Source organism: Cygnus atratus, chromosome 5 (assembly GCF_013377495.2).
Source record: "Cygnus atratus isolate AKBS03 ecotype Queensland, Australia chromosome 5, CAtr_DNAZoo_HiC_assembly, whole genome shotgun sequence".
NCBI classification, from domain to species: Eukaryota; Metazoa; Chordata; class Aves; order Anseriformes; family Anatidae; genus Cygnus; species Cygnus atratus.
The window spans coordinates 47808509-47832353 of NC_066366.1; the positions used below are offsets into that span (position 1 = coordinate 47808509).

Below are 23845 nucleotides of genomic sequence, written 5' to 3' on the forward strand. Positions count from 1 at the left end.
GCTGCATTGAAATTGCAAAAAGCTGACTGTTATGTCAACTGTGGAAACACACCTTTCGCTCAGCTTTCCAAATCAGAGGTGTCTCCAGGGGGCTCAGGTCACCCCATGCAGTGGCCAGGCTCCCAGAGCACCTGCACTCACCTCCAAAGAAACCACCACACTCAGGCTATACGAACAAAACTGCAGCCTAAAGCAACAGCATTCTTCCAGTCTGGATCCCTACGTATGTGCCCATACGTAGTCCTCAGCCCTGCCTGAATTAGGGTTAGCTGATTATTCAGCTGCTTTACCCTGGGGGAAAAACAAACAAACAAACAAACAGATAATATGGAGATTAAACTGGAATGACTTCCTGAGAAATTGCTTTCTGTGAAGAAAAAAAAAAAAAGTACCTTACACAGCTCCCAAGGGAAAGGCAAATATTCCAGTTGCCCTTAGAAGAGTCTAATAGAAGTGCTGAGTAAATTTGTAACCACATGATGCTGATCCTCCTTCAAACACCTTCAGATGAACCTTCCAGGGGACAGAAGTAATGCTTGTAAGACCATGTTGTTCATGTTGTTCATGTGCAACTTCTGGGTGCATACAAGGGCACATGAAGGCATGTCGCCTTCAAACACAACAGTGGCAGTAGCTGAGAAAACCCCTCTCTCCATTCCTCAGTTTCTCACATGCAGGTGGAAGGAAGGAGCTGGTGGAGGGAGGGAGGACAACACTGTGGTGCTGCAGGCATGACAGGAGATAAGCACATGACGGCCCACAAGCTGCTCTGATACGATGGCAGCAGGAGCCACACCGATAGGGACATCTCCAATGCTGGGGACATGCTTGGGAAGTGTGTTTGGGTCACAGAGCTTGGGCAGGCTTCAGAGGCACTCCTGGCACTTGCAGAGGGGACGCCTGGCATCCCAGGCTGACACCCAGCTGACACCAGCCAGGCTGCTGGTGCGGTTATCCACTGCCTTGGGGCTTCCTCTCCCCAAATTATAACTCAAAATGCCCCTGGCCTGCTCCTTGCCCCTGCTCCTGAGCTTCCTGCAGGGCCAGCAGCAACCACAGCTCTCCTGCAATGCCACCATCCCCGGATCCTCCCTGCTTGCTGGGTCCTGCAGCATCCCTTATAGAGGATCCAGAAGGAGCAGAGGATGTACATGATCTATAGGTATCAGCCCCTGAAACAGTATTATGGAACACACTGGAGCCAAAATACACTAGAGGACTGTGAAAAGATTAACCTACAAATGCACCTTCTGACCATTTTTACCATGTTATACCATTTATATGCAGCACAGCCCAGCCCTGAGCCTTGCAGTGCTTCAACACCACCAGTGCCACAGCAAAGTTCACCAAGGCTGCGGGGCTCTGAAGCTCAAAGTCAGCTCTGTCCAGCCAGAGACTAGGAAAAAGAGACCACAATCACCCCTGAGCATTGTAGTCACTGATAACTTTTCTCTCCAGAAATATAATATTGAGAGTATTTCACGTATTTGTTGGTGGGGAGATTACATGGTGCTTTTTAAAAATGGATTATTAGTGAGATGTAAATGCCCATTGAGATCAGCAAGAAAACACATATATATACGCGTTAAACCTGGAGAATTTTACCTTTCCCTAAAAAAGCAATTGCTGCTGTCAAGTACACCCTTCTATTATAGCCACATGTTCTTTCTAAGAATAGCTAATCAGAAAAGCATACAGAAGTATTTAATCAGTTTTTTTTTTCTTTAATGACCTAATGTTTTGGTTTGCAACTGCTGCCAACTCACACTGGGTGGAAATTTAGTACTGTCAGCATTTAATTATTATTTTATCACAGATTTCTCTACCTTCCTACGGTGAGGAAATAGCTAGGAAAAAAAAGAAAAAAAAAACACACAGCGACGAACAGCTTTTCTAGCCATTAGACCCTGTCCTCGCCACGTGGCTGTACTGGAAGCAACCACTTTAGGACACCCAGAAGCCGGCCCTGCAGTCCCCCTGGGGCAGAGCTACGTGACAGGGGGGACAGGGGCTGAAATATCGAAATACCTGCCAAAGGACCCAAACGCAGAGCACCTGGGTTTTGTTGTACCTGGGGCCAGTGGCAACAAATTGGACTGGTTCTTTTTGTCAGCTTAAAACCCATTTTTGTAATTTTCCCCCTCACCTTCTGCATGAACTCAATTCTGCAACCTGTAACAAGCTACAGGGGAAATATGTGCGTTGATGTGCTGCAGACTATAAGACAGGTTTATTTGATCCACGCAGTGGGAAGAAACAAAAAAAAATTAAACAGGCTGTGTGCTTTTGAAGAAATCCAGGTCCTGCCGTGCTGCTCGTGGTCAGCTCCCAGCCCAGGCATGCCTCGCCAGAGCCTGGATGGGGCTGCAGGCAGCTTGGCCAGAGCTGGACCCCACTTCCTTACAAAAAGCAAGATTTTGGGTTCAGCCCTAGCTGAAAGCCATGGAGGAATGGGGTTGCAGCAAGCCCTGCTCATGACAGCACAGAGCAGAAGGCACTCTGAGGATGCAGGTGGGTAACTTCATCTTCCAGAGCAGAGGAGTAGTCAGCCACACACTTATTAACACACATATTAGTTTGTGATAGCAATCTAAGATAAAGCTAAGAGGTTTGTCACCCAAAATAAGAGAGACAGAAAAAGAGATGCTATTGCTGGAGCTGCATCCACAGAAATTACTTTTAATCCTAACAGAGGATCCCACCTCATACGTGACTCTTTCCCAAAGAAACACAAGCACCCTGCTCAGTGTACACTGACCTCTGCATACGGCAATAATCACATTTAAAAGAGAAACAAATGTATAGAGGCACAAAAAATGGAGATTAGGAACAGCAAGGCGACATTTTATTCCTCTGATGGCAGGGCTCTCTCATCAGGAATGAAGCACTGCTCTCCTCTACCTGGAAAAAGCAGTCATGGGCATGGGATCCACCACCCAGACGATCAATACAACCTGTGGCAGACACAGGGAGCTATTCTGTCTGCTCAATGCCTTCTCACATTGCACTTTGCAAAGTTCCTCACAAGCCACATTCCTGGAGCGAAGGGTGTGTGCTGAAGAAGCCACACATAATTCCAGTTGTGCAGAGTGAAAGAGAGGGAAATGGCTTTGGTCACTGGGAGTATTTGAATGTCACTTTGTTAGGCTGTGCATTGCATTTGACAGAGCTAGCAAAGGAAATGAGAAGCGATAACTGATAGTGCCGTGATTAGATCAGCCACCTTGGGAAAGGTGCTGAAGCAGAGATATTTCACTAAAATAAGGAGAAACCTGGGAATAGATTTCTGGCAAGTGATCGCAAAGGAGATATGGCCAGAATTAGAAATGGATTTTGCAGGCAGATAAAACGTAATAGATAGAAGGTAGCTCAAAATGATAGATCATGAGGCCCTATAGAGTGACTATAAAGTCTGCCTGCAGTTATTTAACATATAGAGATCCTAGAAATACTTCAAAATACACTTGCTGTGTTATTAACTTTAACGTGCAGAAATAAAATAATGTTGCATTCAAGCTTTCTAGGAAAAAAAAGAAGAGGTCTTCTCCCCAGCTCTCTAGGCCCTGGCTTCAGTAGAGCGGCATCACTTTAAACAAGATAGAAAAGGGACAGGAACCTCTTTTTGGGCTTCTGTCTTAAAGAAAGTTGCTTCAGCAATGAAGGGTGTTTATTGGCAGTGAAAATTAAAGCATTGTATTACAACTCATTGCATGCACTTCTGTAATCCAACCATGTTTCCTTCTGCAGCTCACAGGTGAAGCAGTTCTTTAGGCTACTATGAAAGCATTTGGGGGGAAGAGGGTTAGCTTTATTATTTATTACAAAGGCCTTCGGTCATCCTGCTGTCCACGTCTGTGTGTCTGTCTACTCCTTAATTGCTAAATTCGAACGTAAGGATAACTACCTTCCTGCAATTCCACAGAGCAAGGTGGCTGAGAGACCGGTGAATATAATGCCTGGGGGAAAGGCTGCGACCTGGGTTGAGTCATTAGACATCAGAGTTAATCACCACAAGAGAGAGGTGTGTTGACAACCCATCTTCACTCACCCCAGTAGTCATCAGATGTGGAGATGAGCCCATGGGTTTAGGGGCTCCAAAAAGCCGTATGTGCATCACTTGCACTGGCCACAGGGACGCTCGCATAAATCACCTTACGTATCAACGGAGGACACGCTTCAGAGGATTCTGAGAGGATCTCTGGGGAAGAGCACAATATTAACACTGTTTATCTACCACTGGAATAAAAAATGTATAATAATAACCATTACCACTGTATCAGTAACAGCAACAGAGCACCAAATTCTGCATTCACAAAATCAGATGCAACCGCCACTGCATCCCACAGGAGCTTCCCACAAATACCCAAAAGCGGACTGTAAACACGAACCATCTACCTTGATCAGATGCTGAGCTATTTGTTCAGGCAACATTTTCACTGAAATCATCTAAGACAAGCAGAGAGAGGAGATTTTGGCATGGAAAGGGACAAGCTTCATTTTTTGCCAGCAGTTGTGCCCATGCTGGCACCAGAGGAAAGGCTGGCTAGGTTTTTCAAAGTGCCACACTGCTGGCTTCAACACCTGTAGAAGTCAAGCCACTTCCTTGCTCACAGATGTGGCAGACCGCCTTTTGGCACCCGGATGAAGCTCCTTTTCCTTGGGTTTGGACAGAAAAGCTTGATTCCCAGGGAGTCTCCACAAAACAAAATTCTACTTTTGAAATAAAACATGCCATGGGCTGACTCCTGCTGCCTTTTTTGTCATTGCTGTTTTGTCTGAGCAAGAGGTGGGAGGCCAGTTTCTGTCTATATTAATCAATATTCATGTGGTTTCCTGCCCATTCATTCATGTGCTGTAACTGTTTTTGACAGCATAAAATCTGCTGAACGTAGGCAGGCTAGTAGCAGCTGCTGAAGAAACGCCAATAATCCCGTGCGTACCCTCCAAATCTCCCCCATGTTCATATGTTACTAGCAGGCAACGGGAACTTAAAGTGCATGAAACATTAAAGCAAGGTAAATAATTATATTGGTGTGGGGACTTCTGTACTGGAGGAATTTTTGCTCCAAATACGTTATTCAGGCTTCTGGTTTTTAGGATAAGGAAGAACATTTTTTTCCCCACTATGCCCAGGATTGGGATCTCTGCTGTTCTGCGGTCCCAGCTCTTACCCCCTGACTAACAGTAGAAAGCATGACAGTAAACAATTTCAGAATTAAAATTACTATGAGGGTTAGGGGGGATAAAAAAAGCTCCAGATTTCAAAATGAGTCCTGAGCTGCCCACATCACACTGTGAACAGGCATCCTCATTTGGGTGGAAAGGAATTCATGCTAAAAAAGCAAGAAGGCAGGCTGGCTGGCACACGCTGAGCACAACCAGCGCAGGGAGCAGGCAGAGTCCACCGGCTTGGGATGTAATGCTCCCGTGGAACTGGGCAAGTGGGAAACAGCGATACTATTATCACCAGCATAGTAATGGCCTTGTCACGGAGCCCCTCGATGGAAGATAATACTGTCTTGCTGTGAAAAAAAATAAAAAAGCCTACACTGACAGTACTACACTGAAACCCCTGATGAGGGGTTCAAGGCCTATACGACCGTATTTGGCCCTTTTCTCATTCATCAGGGAGGCTGCACAGGACCAGGGGCAGGCAGGAGCCCCTTGGCTCCACACTAGCTCTGCGGCTGTACGTGCACCACCACAACCAACTCCGTACCCCAAATCCTGCGACCTGTGCAGGCAGCACTGTGCTGGGGCAACCAGGAGAAGCCCCAGGAAAGCACCCCACCAGCAAGCAAGGTTATCTTTCTCATTTTAGCAGGCAGCCTCAGCCTGGGGGACCAAGACAACGTTTGGGAGTCAGGAAATGCAACTACAACAAGGCATACTTTTGATGTAACTAGGAAATAAATAAATCCGTGTATTTTGGTAGAGACTGACTTTCCGACCCAGGCTGTTTCCGAGGTACCAAAAAAAGATGCCAAAAAAGTAAGTGAAAGGACTTTTAAATGCACTGCACTTTTCACGCTGTTCTTATATTTTTCTTGTCTTTCCTGCTATTTCAGGTCCCTACAGCGTGCTCCAGGACCGGCTGCAAACGGGCTGCTCTCATGCCTGCAGAGACCTGTTTGTGAAGAAGGGTGACAAACGTAGCACACATGCCTAATTTCTACAAATCTCATCTTTCCACTTTGCATTTTCCTCCTCCTTGAGGACAGTTACTCCATGGCAAAATATATTCAGAAGATGATCTCATTTGGGAAAGTGCAAGCAGAGTTAGGCCCCCAAAAGCCATCTCACAGTTCATGCACTCAAATTACACAAAAGATGGGGTGGCCCAGCACAGAGAGCCAGAAAGCTCTCTGCAAAGAACAAGGTGAATTCCAGAGCACTAAATTAGATGAAGGAAAGCTCAGACTCAAAAGCAAGCTGAAGGTGGACAATACAGAGATGCGGTGAAACCATTTTCAGTCACAAAACCACCACAAGCAGATCATGGTTCCCTCAAGAAGGTGACACAGAGGAGTCCCAAGGCCTACGAGACCTCGAGCGTGCCACGCAGCCACTGCCACCCTCCTCGGCAAGTGGCACACTACATTGCAACAGCAGGAGACAGGAAAAAAAAATAGATGCAGCAGTTATAATGCAGTTTATTTACAGCTCAGCTTTTCAAAGTTTACTAACTGTAGTGGAGATTGTTCACGGCTCATGCCTCTAAAGAAGTTGGGGTCATTCTCTTCTCAGCTCCACATGCAGTTTGTAAGTTTGTTCTGTTCCTCCACCCAGGCTGGCTTTTTGCCCTGCCTTGGCTCTGTCAGATACCATTCTCTGGCCCTCCTCATCCTGATCTTGCTGCTCCTCTGCACCTCCGCATCCTCTCCCCTGGCTCCTGCTGCAGCCTTGGCCGTACTTTTCCCCTCTCCTCACCCTGTGGGTGATGTTGCTCACACCCACACCAGCCACTGCTGTGCCAATGAGAAAGGTGCTTTCTGTTGCTGACTCGGCTCCAGCCAAGCCCATCTCTCAGCCTGCCCTGCTGACAGCTCCTGGCTGGGCGTCTCACCGTCAGATCAGACCCGATATAGCAGCACTGGACCTGCTGCCAGCCTGCCTCCCTTCACGGCCTGAACCAACTCCCCCCTTGCTGTTGCTCAGGCCTACAAGGTATTCCAGCTCCCCCTGCTTCACATCCTTCCTCTTCTTGTGACACCTCTGCACAGACCTTCGGCGGCTGTAAATCCGAGGAATCTCACTCACCTCCACAGCATCGTACCAATTTATAAGAGATGGGTTTCTGCCCTGCTGCTTCTATAAGTAAATATACCGTTGGACAAATGAAAACCCTCAGCCAGGCCCCTCAGCACCTCCTGTGTTTACAACTGTGCTCTCTCGTCCTCTGGTCCCCCAACAGCTGCACTCTTTGACACACGCAGCCTCCTGAAGCTCCTAGACAGCCCTTCGCTCTCCACCACCCACGACTCAGAAGTTTTCTTGCCACTCTCGAGCCTCTCGTACCTACGCACTGCCCGGCCTCCTGCTATGCTGAGCTTCTCCTGCCTTCTGAATACGCCTGCCATAATTTAGAATCACAGAATCACCTGGGTTGAAAAAGACCATCAAGATCATCGTCCAGCCATTCAGCTGACCTACCAAACACCATCACTAAACCATATCCCTTAGTGCCACGTCCACACATTTCTTGAATACCTCCAGAGATGGGGACTCCACCACCTCCCTGGACAGCCCGTTCCAATGCTTGACCAGCCTCTCCATGAAGAAATTCCTCCTGATTTCCAATCCAAACCTCCCCTGGCACACTGGTGTGCTAACAGTATTTAATCGGCAGTAATAAATGAGGCACTGATTCAGAGGTTTATTTTATGCCAAAGGAAGAAAAAGAAAGGGGGTGGGAGGAATGTTGCCACAGAGCTCAAGAGCCAATTTCAGATTTGGGCACGATTAAAAAGCAACTGTCTAACACAACACAGGCATGCACCTGCAAACTGACATATTTCAGCACCCGTTTGTGATTATGAGATGTGTAAAGAGTTATTTGCGTCCTCTCATCACTAAACACTGCGCTATCCCAGTGAAGGTACCCAGAATTTTCACGAACATTATAAATCTCACTTAAACCAAACACGACGCTGTATCAAACAATGTGGACGATACCACAGCAAGGCCCAATGTTTTTACATTCCCCAGACCACACCGGTGAGTTCTGCAATGGCTGGAGGCTTGGCACCCAGCAGCTCCACCTAAACATCACTATCTTTGTACATAGGCCTCCATTTTGTGGGGAACCAACCAAACAAACAAACAAAAAACCTGCATACTTTGTTTAATTTAATATCTATTAAGAAAACAAACAAACAAACTTTCCAAAAGTCAGAACAGTACCTATGTTTGGGCTTTTATACACCTGGAGGGATGTGAGACTACGGAGGCAAGATCAGGGCCTTAATGAGAATACAAGAGAGTTCACCCCATGCACAATGCCAGAATGATGAAATGTTAATGAAGTGAAAGTGTATTAGTGAATTATTAAAATTTTGTTCCTCTCAGCAAAGTGCAGAGCGAGAAAAACCCAGTGAAGATAATGATAAAAACAGGATCAAAACATTTGGATCCCTTTCTCTACCTCCAACAACAACAACAAAAAGGTTTAGAAAATCTGCTGTTAAAATTAGCATATTTATTGGCAGCTGCTGCAAATGATCTACTGTAAGACCCAGATCAAAACAAGATGGATTTGGGGGTACAGTGAGATTTAACCCAGTTCTGGGTTAAATTTCAGCTCTCTCCCATCTTCAGTGACCCCTCTCACACCTCTGCTCCTGCTCAGAGTGAGCCCGGGCAGCCACCACACGGCTGACTTGAGGATCCCACCACAGGGAGCGGCGCCGTGCAGGCTCTGTGGGAAGGCTCAGGCCTGGGCACCAGCACGTGCCCGCTGTGCTGAGCACTGGCTTCGTCCGGGAAAGGGCTTCATCTCTACCAAGCCCAAGGGAGAAACCTGACCAGAAGTGCAGAGCTGTGGTCGGAAAGCCCGGCTCTAGCAAAGAGGCTGCCCAACTACAGGCAGCGAGGTAACAGGAACAAGTGACAAAATACCATCCAGAGCAAGGGGCAGAAGTTTCACCCCCAGCCTGTCCAGTTCCTGCAGAGATCAGGGAATACGTGAGTTTTAGGGAGAGGTCTGAAAGAGCACAGGACGATGCTTTCTCCCACATCTGGGCCAAACTCCTCTCAGGAACGACAGACAGAATAAAACAAATCACGATTGTTGTAAAATCTCAAGAGGGCTATGGAGACCGGCCTCCTCCTTTGATTAGCAGTGGCTGCGTATAATATGAGAGGAAACGAGAGCAAGCCCTGAGAGGCTGTTCAGCGTGATAGAGGCAGAGGTGCTGGCACAGGGAAGACGCCGGGAAAGCGACCTTGTCCAGAGCAGCCCAGGCAGTGCACAGCTGCACTCGTCAAAGTCAGGCTGAAGGAGGTTGCTGTAGAGAAACACTGAAGGCCAAAAGCACCACCACCTCCGGTCCTCCCCGAGATGAACCAAAGTACCATACCAGTAAAGGATGAGAAGAATGCAGCTTGTAAATATTCCTTTTCACCAATTAACCCAAAGTGCTACAGGTGTGCTTTCCACCCATTTAGCCCTTTGTGGTACAACACATCACCCGTGTTGAGGAGGCAGGGAGGCCACGCCGCACCAGATGCATTCCCACCATGGGGAATCCCAGGGCCCACACGGCAAAACACACATCAGACACTTTGTGAGATAATTTAGGGATGGTGGGAAGGAAAAAAAGCTGTTGTTGCCTCTTATTTACAAAACACATGAGGTACAAATAGGTCCCAAAGAAAGACCCAGCCATCATCTGTCCCTAACACGCTTGCCAGGGCTTACCAGCCTACTGCTGCTCGTGGAGCATCCCGGCTGAAGCCCAGGGGACTGTTCCCACTACCTGATCATAAAAAGCAAGCCTTTTGCTCAGGAAAAAAATAAAAAATAGATACAAGAGAGCAGCAACCCTATTAGGGACCATCCCTGAGCACTATGGTGTCCCCACCACAGCAGGACACAGAGGTGGGAAAAACCTGACCGTCAGCAAGCAAGCATTCAGCAGCAGCTGGGCTAACACCAGGGCAGACCAACATGACTTTACCCACCTAAAAGCCTCAGCTAGCTTTATCCATCTCCCATACCCATCAGCAGGCCCCTCCAGAGTGGGGCTATCCCATCACTTTATGCCCACCCACAGGCAGCCTTGCTCCTTCATGGGCTGCCCAGGAAGCCAAGGTGCCAACCTCAGGCTAGACAGCTAACTTCAGCCCGAAGCAGAAGTCTCAACACTGACAAAGGCACCTGAAGTGAAGGGAGGGAGGGTCTGAGCTGCCCTGGATCCTGACAGCTGGACTTCTGGCACCGTAAGCGGAGGAGGACTTCCAAGGCCCACAGAAGAGCCACTCTCTGAACACTGTCTCTCCTTCCAGAGCTCCACGCTGGTTTCCCAGAATCAGCTGATCACTTCTGAAAAAAACACAGCCATAATTTTTACATTTAAACAAAACGCTGTTTTGTTGGATTCCTTTTTTATTATGATTTCTGCTGCAGTTTGACTTTGGCTTGGCTGCGAGAGCAGGTAACAAGCCAAGCGCGGTTTCATCAGACATATTTCAGAACTGCGGCCAAAGCCGTGCTGCGCCGCGTTACGTCTCAAGTCACGAACTGGCAAATTCCAGTATCGGCCAGGACGGTCCCATTCCAGCCCAGTTTCGGCTTTTGGAGAGCCCTCAGCCCTGGCTGCCTCTTCTGCCAGCAACGACTCCTAATTCCAGGACATTCCCTATGCCAAAATCACTACGTCAAGCGAGCCAGGCAGTCTCTTACAAGTTTATGCAACTGTTCCATGCTTCCCCCCTCAAAACCCTCTACGAAAGTTCAGCCTAATGCCATAAATACTCTGTTGTGAGCTGACAGCGGAGAAATACTGTTTATTGCCCTGAATCTCCCCGCCTGTAGGAACACAATGAACCAAACCGCAGCCCCTGCCTCTCGCCTGGACCTTCACCCACAGCCACGTCCCGTCTCGAGAGCCACACCAAGTTGGATGGGACCAGCATGGACTGGCATTTCTGGGGTCACCGTCGAAATTCCCACCCCCAGCCCCAAATCCACGCGTTCCGTACGGGCACACCAGCCTCAGCACACTTGTGAAAGGCAGCTGATTTTCATAGTTTTAATCCATTAGCAGCAGCTAATCCAGGGGCAATTAATTTGACTGCCAGCCCTGCCCCATAACTTTGGGCTGCCCATGTGAAACGCTACCTTTCGGTTTCCTACGCTTACTGAATTTCTGCGGACGTCAAAGAAATGGACTTCGGTAAGGTGATTTATGATCCAGCATGAAAAGCAGTTTGGAAGCGTAAGGACTGCTCCTACTAGTAAAATAGCGTGTACTTCTGATCTTTCTTTTTAAGGGGAAAAAAACATCTGTTGAGTATCCACACTGAATATTCAAATCATTAATTAGGCTCAAAAGGCATAAGGTGCAAATTGCATAGATTTGAAAACGTGGCCCAGAGAGCCTCTGGGTTTGTTCGGTTTGTTTGTGTTAAACAACAGCAGAAAAAAGAGGCAGGACAACGCAAGAATTTTACTTCTTGCATCTCACTCGGGACCAGCTGGCATCACAAAACTTTTACAAACCAAAACCGCCAGAGACAAACACGGCAGCCGAGACACCGAGGACCACGAAGGGTAAATCTAGAAAGTACCTAATCCAGTCCGTTTCCTTCGCTTTGTAAAAACAAGTAACCGACACGCTTCCTGCCGGCGAACCTTCCTGCAGATAAGGGTGCTCCCGACAACAGGAAATTCTTTTCTAGAAGCAAGCACACTTTCGCTCTGAAGCCAAACTTTCTCCACTTGCACTCCAAAACAACTGGAGGCAGCACCTGGATGATGAGAGGCAAGCGTGACAAGAGTCAATGCACGACCGCCGGCACCGCGTGCCCACGGCGTGGTGCAAGGGGAGGGTGCTGAGCCCCTTGCCTGCAACTGGGGGCTCAGCCCCACGCCGTCCGGCCTGAACAGCCACAGCTGGAGCTCTCAAGAAGCAACAACCAAAGAGCAGAGCATGTAAGCCAAGGGATGCCGAAGGTGGCAGTGGTCCCTGAAGGTTCCCAAGCAGCGACCGGCACAGCGGTGATGTGCTCAGTGCCTCTCTCGGCTTGGTCGCTGCAAAACTATGATTAAAGAGGGCAAGAAAATGAAATGCTTCAAGCAAATGCAGGGTTCAGTTTCAAATCAGCTCAGTTCTCAAAGATGTCTCTCCATCAAAAACATCCAAGATCAACATCTGCTACCCAAGAAAATAAGTAAAAGCATTAAAGCCCTTCTTGCGAGTTCCCTGACAAACACTTCTCTGCTGCTCTAAGAGCAAAACCACTCTCCTCTCACACCCAACAAACTTTCATTAGTCCGGCAAAGTAAAACTTCAGCCCTGTTTTCTCACGTTGCATTCATCAGTAATGAAGTACATTTTGTTCTCCTCTCTCTGGTTTCATCCCCAAACAGCACTCTACAACCAAGCGGTGACTTTTATTAAAAACCATCGCACAGCGCTTCCCACAGCCATTTGCCTCCCGTTTTTTCCCCAGGTGAGGCCGGGGTCGAGGCCTCAACGCTCAAGTTCACACCACTTTGCTCGAGTATGGTTTTGTACCGAGGAGGAACAAAGGCAGACCCCACCAGCCCCGGCCGTCCCTCCCAAATCCCAAGAGGCACCACAGGACGGAGGCCAGCCGAGGGAGGCCAGCACCTCGCTGCCTCCCCAGCCTGCGCTCGTCCTCCGGTGGGAGCCCGGGACGGCCGGCAGGAGAGGAGAGGAGAGGAGAGGAGAGGAGAGGAGAGGAGAGGAGAGGAGAGGAGAGGAGAGGAGAGGAGCCGTGGAGGCGGCGCAGTTTTTACTGCGAGTGACCTTGGTTTGACAGGCACGTTCTCAGGTTTCAACAGATGCTGTGGGAAAGGCACCAGAAGCCAACACGTTCTGCAGGCATTTCTGATGATATGCAGACTTTTTTTTTTTTTAAATAAACGGAGTCGGGGGGGGGGAAGTCTTCTCAGTTTCCATGACAACAGTGTCTCCACTTGTCTGTTATTAGATACCATCCGCTTCCTGTGTCTAAATTTTTAAACCAATCAGAAAAGTGTTTATAGATGTTGCACTCCTGGGACAGTCCCTCTCCTACCCGAGAGCTGCCCCACGGCCGGGTGGCCTCATGCCCTCACTGAGGCCACTGGGCGCTGGCCTCCGCAGGGCACTGGGCACAGCGGGGCTCCTGCCACCCGTCTGCTGCACCCACACCCTGCCCGGGGGGACGGACGGGCAGAATTTAATAGTGCACGGACTCATCTCACCGTTCGATATACGTGTATAAATACATTTTAGTACCGCGCACAAACTCATTTTCACGGTTTGCTTGGTTTTGTGTGTTATTGATATATATATATATATATTTGGTATCAAACAAACTCATTTTCATGGTTTGATCATTTTCATGTGTTATGGATATATATATATATATACATTTGGTTTCAAACAAACTCATTTTCATGGTTTGCTCATTTTTGTGTGTGTTATGGATATATACACACATATATATAGGTACCAAACAAACTCATTTTCATGGTTTTTTGCTCGGTGTTGTGTGTTATGGATATATACACACACATACATATTTTAGTACCAAACAAACTCATTTCCACGGTTTCCCCATTTTTGCGTGTTACGGACGTACACACACATACATATACTGGTACCAAACAAACTCATTTCCACGGTTTGCCCATTTTTGTGCAATATTCAGCCTGGGGAACACCACGACCCCGCCCCCCACCCCCGGCTCGAGGAGCAGGAGCCCAGATCCCCCTTGCCCCGCCGCCGCCCCCGGGCGCAGCGCCGCCCCGTGCCGCCGAGCTGGGAGCCGGCCCCGGCGGACCGCGAGCGGAGCGAAGCGGCCGGAAGATGCGAGAGCGCCCTCCCGGCAGCGCGCCCGGGGCAGCCCCGCCGGCGGTGCCCTTGTCCGGCCGCGGGGCCGCGCCGGGAGCCCCGGGGGGCGCTGAGGGGGGGACCCCGCGGGGCCGGGCCGGGGCAGAGCGGCCCCAAAAGTTTGGCCGGGGCAGCGCCACGCAGCGCCCGGGACCGCGCGGATCGCCTGCGCCGTTACCTCCTCGCCTCGCTCCCTCGCCGGCTGGGTGCGGTGGGTGGGTGGGTGAGGTGAGGTGAGGTGGGGTGGGGTGGGGTGGGGTGGGGTGGGTGCGGTGCGGTGCGGTGGGAGCTCCCCGCGGCCGCCCCGCTCCGCGCCCCCGGCGGGAGGCAGCCGCAGCCCGCGCCGCCCCCTCCGGCCGCCCGCCGGGCCCCGGGCCCGCCCCGGCACCGGCACCGCCCCGGCACCGCCCCGGTACCGCCCTGACACCGCCCCGGTGCCGCCCCGGCCCGGCCCCGCCACCGCCTCCCTGCCCGCCGTGGAGCGACGGGGGCCCGGGGTCGGTGCCGGGCTGGAGGGAGGCGGAGAAGGCCCAGGGCGACCTTTGGAGGTCAGAAGGATGCGGAAAGTTGTAACTCGTGAATTCTTGGTGATAAGATTTGGAAAAAAAAAAAAAAAAAGTGGATTTTTTTTGTGTGTGTTTGTATAATATACGGTTATGCGGGTGGAGGGGAACAGAAAGACGGCTCCTCTGCCCATTTTTCTGGCTCTCAGGGTGGATGTTGAAAGGAGCAGCCCGGCCCTTTTGCTCGTGAAAATCACAAAAACCACCCCCCCACAGTGTGCTTCTCTGCACCCCCGCCTCTGGGGGTCCCAGTTGTGTCCCTGGTGCCCCGGTGTCTGCACAGAAGGCCGTGACCTCGGCTGCTTCCCCGAAACTCACTCCTCACTGTGCGGACAGGCTGGGTTTGTCCCATGGGGCATACACAGCCCTGGGAGCCCCCAGGCAAAGTTCACAGGTTTGTTTTTCCAGGCTTCGCTCCTCGCCCAGGTAGGCGGCTGTCAGCGTGGCAGCTGCTGGCGGTGCTCACCGTGTAGAAACACCCGGTGTAGTCTTAATGAAAACACCCCGAGAGGTGGGAGCCGAGCATTTTGGCTCAGCTGTCAGCACGGCTAATGCAGGGGGCCCTGGGCACCACGTCAATAACAAGGCGTCTGCAAATTGCTTGTGAAAGTGTAATTATCTGTTTGCAGTATCGCCACATCTGGAAATCCCGCGAATGCCAACGGGAGTCTCCGTGAATGGCAAAGTCCTGGCCCCACTCAAGGAATCCCCAAATCACAGTCATTGTAGACACTGCAGGTGCTGATTACCCTTCACAGGTCTACTCCGTGTCAATGCTATAAAGAAAGCACTTTTTCCTGTACATACCCATTAACTCCAAGCCAGGTAATTTTCCTAATGAAAGCAGCAGCAGCGTTTCTTTGTCCTTTGATCAGGTCGTCTGAATTGCTCTGTGCCTGTATCTGTGCTAACCGCAGCAGCTTTAAACCTCAGCCTAAGTTCCTGCAGAATTTAGCCACAAGTATGTGCATTTCCCTTCCTCTGTTTGCTCCCAGTGATGCAAGCTTCATTATTCTTTCATTTCTTCTTCCTTCCTCCCACTCAGATATTTGAGGCTTTCTTAGGTGCTTTGTAACTCTCCTTCCCACCTCCTCTTCATTTGGATCCTTCCTAAAGAAAAGAGTGTTTTAGAAGACCCACATTTGCAAGGGAAAAATATTAATAGTGGAAACTTTCTCAGCAAAGTATTTTTCCTGTCTCCAAATGCATCTTGTCTCTTTGCATCAGCCTTAGCGATGATCACTCTCCCATACAGAGGGCTGCTTTGTTATCTGTATCTGCCAGATGAAATTAATGAAGATGAAATTCTTACCTCTCTCCAAACGGGGGAGAATTTATGATTTATGTTGCAGAACGTTTTCCCATGTCCAAGTCAGCCCATTTCATCTAATTCTCCTTCGCGTTTTTCATTAAGCCTTGTTCTCCTGGAGAGCCTGCAAACCCGGGCTCCCCAGCTGGCAGCTGCTGGGTTATTCCTGGCCTCTGGCACCCAGAGCACCGGGGTCTCCTCTCCCACCCCAAGAAAACCATTCTGGTGTAGGGGTGCTTTGCCACAGGGACCCCTCTTGGGAACATCTCCATGGTGTTGTAGCACCAGGCGGTTATTTACCAAGGAGCAATACGAGGAGCTGTTGCAGGAGATGAGCACGGTAGGCCCGTGCTTGCCCAGCCCTCAGCTCCGTTGCAGCACATCCTTTCCCATTCCCTTTTTGCACTTCCAAAGTTGTTTGCCGAGACCGGGCTGGCTGGGGAGCGCAGAGACCAGGTATCGTGCTTAATGGGAGCCACATTAAAATGAACGTAACTGCGGGAGGAAATTGGTCACCATACAAATGCTCACTCGTCACTTCCAATATGGCATGTTATAGCTGTGCTGCTTACCCTTTTTGTTTCTGGAGTGTGTTCAGTCTCTTCACTTGGAAACAAAGATAAAAACGGCAGTGTTTTAGCCACATCATTTGTTTTCAAGGGTAGGAAGATGTCAGTGACTTTTATTCCATCTACCCATTTGCCATTAGTATCTGACTGCAAAACAAGGAGACAATTAAAAATATACTGCATTTTCAGACACACGTAATGACTTTTTGTAGTGCCTCAGTTGTTTGGCTGCCTGACTTGAGTTCCACTAAAGATTTTCATAGGACAAATACTCACGTATGCAGCTCCAGGTCATTTCCCTATTGCTTCTCAGATGCACAGAGCACACAGCTGGCCCCCGTTGGTAGGCCTTTGTGCCCGACCACTCCACCGCGTGGGCCCAAGCCCCGGACAATGCGGTGAAATACGGGGGGATTACGGTAATGGCATCCTCTCTTTCATGCTTATGAATCAAGTCCCACTCGCATTCCCCATGGACAGCCAGGCAGACCGTTTATGGCCACAAAGGGATACTTAATTATGCACATCTGTGTGTTCTCGTACAACTTTAATAACAGCGTAAGAGTCACTTGAGCAATAGACTTGGTTTTAGGAACTGAAAGGATAAGACTCAGGTTCTCTGGTGGACAATGAAACTGGATTTCTTCTGCTCTTCCTTATTTTATTTTTGTTAATATCACCCTTAAACTTTGAATTATCCTGCAAGTATTAGGGCTCATTAACTTTGTTTCAGCTTGTACTTTGTGCTAATGGGATGGTTTTTTGTAACAAATATGAATCACTTGAAGGCTAAGGCTTAAATGTTTAATAAAAGTCATTAGCAGAATTACGTGCTAGGACTTATAAGAAAGATGATGGTGTTGTTATGGTTACTGCTGTATCTCTGGCTGTCAGTGGTCTTTCTGACTTACCCTCTGCTTATGTCAGGCCTTGAGTTTTTACATTTCCACAGATGGGATAACATGGTCGTGGCACGCTCACAGCAAGCTCCAGCCCATGTACCTCGTACATTCTCCAAGCTCACAGGTGTACATGGGAACAGAGACCTTCATCCTTCCTGCATGACCCAAACAACACTGGTAAAACAGAAGAGCCTTTTAACCACTGAAATAAAGCATATTGGTTAAAAAAAAATATCACATCCACTTTATCTTGCACTCTTATCAACATCTACAGAATTAGCCATCTGCAGATCTGAGCTCTCTCAATCCCTTTTGGGTTCTCATTCTCCAACGCCTCCATTTAAACGGTTCTCTGTAAATTCTCGGGGCTTTTCGTGTCTTCCTTCGCAGGCACCCGCATCCTCCCAGGGAAATCTCCTGTGAGCCTAGCAGGGCCCAACCAAAATGTCACAGTGAAGGGCGCTTGCTTCATTTCCAAAGTGTTTCCTCAAAAATGCGTGCCTGGATTCATCTCCCCTCTCCTGGGTACACTGCTTGACAATCCAGCTATTGAAGTAGCTCAATGGATGCACACAGTAAACATGTCAACACATCACGTTCATAAATTATTACAGGCAATGCCAAATCTGCCACAAAGATTTTTCAACTTTAGGCTGTAGAAGAGGATCTTCAGTGGCAGAAATGCTGAAAGACTGAAAGCGAAAAATAAGCAGAAGGATTTCTCTTAACCTCATGGAACTAGGATCCAAAACAGCACACACTTTACTGCCAGAGGGAAGAAGACTGATGACTACTCAGCGGTGACCGAGGCAGATTTTAGAATAACATAAAACTACAAGAAAACATTCATAAAGCTGTTCTGGTACTGCCAAACTTAGTCCGATGTGCCTGTCTGAGAGGATCGCTGGGAAGCATGGTAGTCTGTGATGTTTTGTAAAACCAGTTCTCTTTTTCCTTTCTGTTCTTTTAACATCCTGAAGTGTACACAATAGTTACAGGCATTATTTTGGGTGCAACCAGTAAGATGCAGTCAGTTTTTCTAGCTATTCTAGGTGTAGCCTGAGGCAAAGGGATGCTCACTCTCCCTCATGATTCACACCAGTGCCTGCTCCCCGGCCTGTCCCCTCTCTCCCCCAGCATCCCACAGCTCCCTGTCCTTCTCAGGCCGCCCCCATGCAGATGTGCTTTCCTGCATCTCTTGGGGGTAAGAATTTTGCTCCCTGTTTTTTTGTTTTGTTTTCTTTTTCTGAGCAAATTCAGTTTATTTAGCATAGAAATGAATTAAAAGTACGGAGCATCCTAGTCCGCTAGGGCATCCACCTGCCTGACCCCTCCCCCTCTGACTGCCCCATCCCCAAATCCACCCCAGCAGCTCTGGGCTGCTGCAGCCCGGGAAGGTCAGCACATGCATGAAGGCACAGGAGCAGCCAGCAGACATTCAGCCTGAGTCTCCAGGCTTGCAGGTTCATCATTTTTGTCTCTAGGCTTGATGCAGGTAAACCCTCTCTCTCGTCACCATTAACAACTCCCGTCCCAGCCATGTGCACGGGCTCCCTCACTGCCCTGCCCCTTTGAAGACAGCTATAGGGCGTTGTGTCTTTACCTTGTTTTTCCCCCAAAAGGGAACCTCACAGTTCGCAGCCCGCATGCTTGACACAAGCAACAGGACTGCAGTGCTGTGCAGCAAGGGGACCAGAGCCTCTTGGCAGTTCTGCCTTGATAGGGACCGAGAAACCTGGTCACAGATTTCCTCCTCATCCTCCCCTTTCTCACTTGCCACAGTCTGTGCTCTGTTCTGTTAATCTCACCTGGGCTGATATTAGTGACGTGGTGTTGCTGGATCATGTTTAATTATTTGTATATTTGGATTAATTTAACATGAGCTTTACCAGGAGGGGCTTTACTTCTGCAGGCTGTTTTCTGTTTCTAATAAACACAGCCACTTTATTATTCTATGGTTACCTCATTATCCCCGAGAAAACAAAAATTCCAAATTTTATTCAGATGAATCAAAGCCGGTGATCAAACTATCTTGTGAACCAGCTTTATGTGCATCTCATTAAATAATGTAAGCCATAATAATGCAATTAATCAGAAAACAGACCTTTTTTCTGCCAGTTTTTTGCTTTTTTGCTTAAATATTTATGCTGGGAGAGTAGCCCATCTGGTTTAGATTGTAGCATGGAATCACAAGACTTACCCACCGTCCCCTGACTTGTAATTCTGGAAAAGACTGGAAGTAGTTTGGCAACATAATATGTTTCCCTGCCTCCTGTAGAGATAAATCTCCAGCTTCAGAGTAGATTGCAGCTGACAACTGGGTAATTTCAAGACCTAGGCCCGAGTTACAAAATGGGGAACCAAATCCAGATTCAGATTTCTGGTAACTCATTGGCTGGATTTCATGTTTAGGTTCAGGCTACTATGAGTTAAGCAGGGATTAGCTGTGCTGTCTGTATTCAAGCCCAGGTTTGGACTCGGCACCCTGTGATGTTCAGTGACATCTGGGGCTGCCCTGGCTCTCCAGGCATTTCCCACTACAGTTGAGGTGCTCGTAGTTCAGTTCCTCCAATAGGTCAGTGAACACAAATGAAAAAAACCTGCCGTGGCTGCAGCTGTTGCAGGGTATTTGCATGGTGATTGTCTCAGTACCATTAATGCACTACCTCTCAGCACTCATGTAACCAAAGGAACATCACCATCCCCATTGTACAGGAGAGGCATGAAGGCACAGAAGGACTAAGCTGCACGTGGAATGTTAATACACCCGGGAGCTGGTCCCAAACAAGTGCTGCAGTGACAGAGCCAGCCCTTCTCCAGCTAATTCGATGCCACTTGCTGCTGCAGGCGTCTGATCCCTAACAGCACCCTTCTTGCAGAGGTGTCCCAAGCCCTTCTCAGAGGTGGCCAAATACCTTTCTTCCCAGTTTGCAGGTGGAAAACACAGGCAAATTCCTATGGAAAGGACTTACCCACCGCAGTGAGTAACTGAGTCAGGAAAAGGACTGAAACGCTTTGAGGTGTCAGGGTGGGACATTTACCCAACGCTAAGGCCTTTCTAAATACAGTCGCTGTTTGTTCCGGAACTGTTCCAGGATGCTGTGTGATCACTGGGGAAATTCAGAGATCCTCACGTGCCCTTGCTGGGCGGGCCGCAGCCGGGCTGGGACATGCCAGGGTGACAAACCGCTGCGTGCCGGCCCCTCCGACCACGCTGGCTGTGCCCAGCCACCTGGAACTGACACGGGCTCTGAAGCGATCTGGCTGATTTGTACAGGGCGTGGAGCACGTTGTCCTTTAGCCTCTTCCAGATAACTGGTGTGGCCACTGGTTTCCATTACTAAGTGACCATCAAGATAAAAAGATATTTATTGCTTTTAATGCAAAGAGGCGAGTGACACGTTCTGCACATGCCGGAGGAGGCATGGGGAGTTCTTCCAGTGACACCTGGGCTTTTACACACAGCTGGGACTGAAACGGAGCCTGGGATGTGAACTGCTTCCTGCTGCAAGAAATGGCACGGCCAGGGCAGGAGCATCGCAGCCTGGATCTTTCTCTGTGGTGGGTCAGCTTGGGACATGGAGGGCCAATTTTTCCTCTTTTTTTTCAGTTATTATGCGTCTGGCTTGATGCTACCAAGAGCCACACAGCTACCCCATGTTACAGAGATATCTGTGTCCCCGTGCTGGGGGGGATGCTCTGGGAACAACAAAATTTGTCAGCGCTTTCCCCTGCAGAGTACAACTCTCAAGAGCAAGCGGGACCATTATTTAGACTAGGCAAGATAACACTATGATAAAATATTTGAAACAAAAGGAATTCTTCACCACGTTGCTATTTCCCATAGATGAAAATACAAATGTTGAAGGAGGTGGGAGGTTGCAGCCCGTGGATCTAGCAGGTGCTAGGACTCACTTACCCATGAAATTCTGGCTCCGTAACATACTCTGTCCCTACAGGAAAATGAACCAGCAGTGAGGTTACGAGCCTCAGGTGTGGGAGACCCAGGCTAAAAACTTATTCTTCAGAAAGGTTTTTCTGAGCCACAGGGCTGTGTCATTTCCAGCAGGGCAACTTGAGGAGCACGCAGGTGGTCAGACCCAGGGAGAGCACCCTGGCCTGCCCAAGCGCACCTCAGCAAGAGCCAGCAGCACTCCCAAGGCTTCCCCAGGCGCTGCTGTGTCCGTGACTTCGGGCACAGGGTACTGCCCTGCACTCCCCTTTCAAGGACAGGACGTCATGGGGACAATACTGCTCCGGCACCGAGCTATGCACAGGTACGAGGGGCACACAGCTCTGCTGTGGATGTAATTCGCTCACTGTGAATTACATCTCTCAGCATCGCTATGGATACGCTGGCATTGCTTGGCGGGCAAGACACTGAGCAAATCACGTCACAGTGCCCAGAGATGCAGAGGAGCAAAGAGTTCAGCTTCCATCCTTCTTGCCCAAACTCCCTCCTCTACACACCGTTGTGTCTCCAGCAACACACCTGAGATGCCTCTGTTCGTGAAGCGTCTGTTGTGCCACTGGTTTCCATTAGAATTAGCTGTTTAAAATATTCAGATGCAGCTCCCACCTTCCTTTTGTTTTTCCTCTGACCCTAGAAGTAAAGATAGCATCCCTGGGCAGCCAGGCTTATCAGTCGGGAGGGTTTGTGGTGGCTGTGAAGAGCGGCAGACTCACCAGTTGTTAGAAAAATCCTCTAATGCTTTCATAGCCTTGTTCAGAGGTGTGCGAAGACACAACACGTTATGGCTCATTACAGGAAAACCACTGAAAAGAACTGTATACGGACACTGCATTTAAACCTCCTTGCTGGGGGAATTATCAAGCAAAAATCAAGAGAGATTTGCACAGGCAGAGCAGCACTTTGCTTTGAAAACAGGCTCGCTGGCCTTAGCCTAAACAATTTGAGAGCAAGGTCGTGTCACTGCAGGAGAGATTCGCGGATTGCAGGGGGGCAGTGCCCAAGGCTCTGCCGGGAGAAAGGCTCAGGCTTTGCCCTGGCAGCAGAGGTGGCCCTGGGTCACCTGCCCCCAGCCCCTGTGAGGGGAGGTGGCATCGGTGAGGCTGGTGGCACAGCCCAGGGAGCAGGAAGAGGGCTGGGAGCCAAGATACGACATCGATCCTTTTTCCTCCCTCCTCCAAGTCCTGCCTGGGTAATGAAACAAAGAGGACACGGGGCCATCAAAGAAATCTCCTGAATGCTACCACCTACCACTTGCCAGAAACACTAAAAGCAATAGGAAAGAAAAAAAACATTATCTCCTGGGAGGTTAAATCAGCAAGCCATTACTAAAAAAAGATAAAGGGAGACAACTTTCCTCAGGAAGCAGCAAGAACAGTGTCCTCAGAGGGATCAAGCAATCAAAAAGGCTCTCTTGCCTTTGTTTCTTGAAGTCAGGAATGAACCAGATGCATATGAAATATTTGAAAAAAACTTGCATTACTTAGTATGCTGTGTTACTGCATGATGAAAAAAGAGCATTGTAACCAATTACATGCTTTAATGAGAAATGGGGCTGTCTCTCCTCACCCCTCTTCCCTGCAGAAGAGATCAGCCTGCTCAGATCTGTTTATTCCCTGGATTATACACTGGCATTTCCTCTCATCGCTGCAGCAGTGCGTTTCACAGCTCCTCCTCCTTTACTCCATCTGAAACAAACTCCTGGAAGCTGAAGGAAGGGCCTTGCTTGCTGCCACATCTCACGATGAATGGCTGAAGCTATCTGAAGTCACATAAAGGTGCAACTGCCTTGCTTCGAAAGGAAGTTATAACAGAAATGAATGTGCCCCTTCTCTGAAGAATAGTAAAATGATAGATAATGTAAATGGTAAATCTGGCCTCGTTTCTGCCCATGTTTTGGCCTGAGAGACTTAACAAATGTGATTTGGTGGTAATCTGGCTGGTTCGCATCCTCCCCAGAAAGTGCATTTTAGGGCCCTTTGCTCAGGCAGTGAGTCAAGGCTGGCTCCGTTTTCTCTGATGCGCTAAACAAGTCGGGGTGTCTCCTGCTGAGGCTGTGCTCTGCCTTCCACACAGGAGGGACGAGGGGAGGAGAAGCGAGGGGCTGCCAGTTGGGCTGGGATCCTCACGTGCTGCAGATACACACACAGGTGTCCAAGGAGAAACAACCTTGAACTACAAAACTCCAAACCAGAGACCGAATACTTCTAAAGCGAAGTAAAATATTTTGAATTTCCAATACTGCCCATTGTGGTAACACCCTGTATCAAAGTATCTGTGGTTTTTCTGGAATGCAGGGTGGCTACATATTTGCAAAATAATGGGTGAAAGACTCTGTTTGTAACGATATGAGCAATCGCAGGAGCCGTGACGGAATCTCTCTGACCAGTATCTGTTCTGTCACTCATCTGCTAGCAGTAATAAATGATGGGTCTAATTCAACAACATTCACATCTAGTTTTTATC

The 23845-nt window shown here is 49.0% G+C and overlaps 1 protein-coding gene across 3 annotated transcripts in view; it reads right to left on the reverse strand.

Annotated features, from left to right (window-relative positions):
- The window catches only part of FOXN3 (forkhead box N3), a 200034-nt gene extending 185606 nt beyond the window's left edge, over nucleotides 1–14428 (reverse strand). The window contains exon 1 of one of the 3 annotated variants that reach the window (XM_050710760.1): nucleotides 14245–14428. The gene's annotated coding sequence lies outside the window, so the exon portion shown is untranslated. The remainder of the gene's footprint in view (nucleotides 1–14244) is intronic. The other 2 variants (XM_050710759.1, XM_050710758.1) reach the window with 2 other exon arrangements.
- Nucleotides 14429–23845: the final 9417 nt, after the last annotated feature.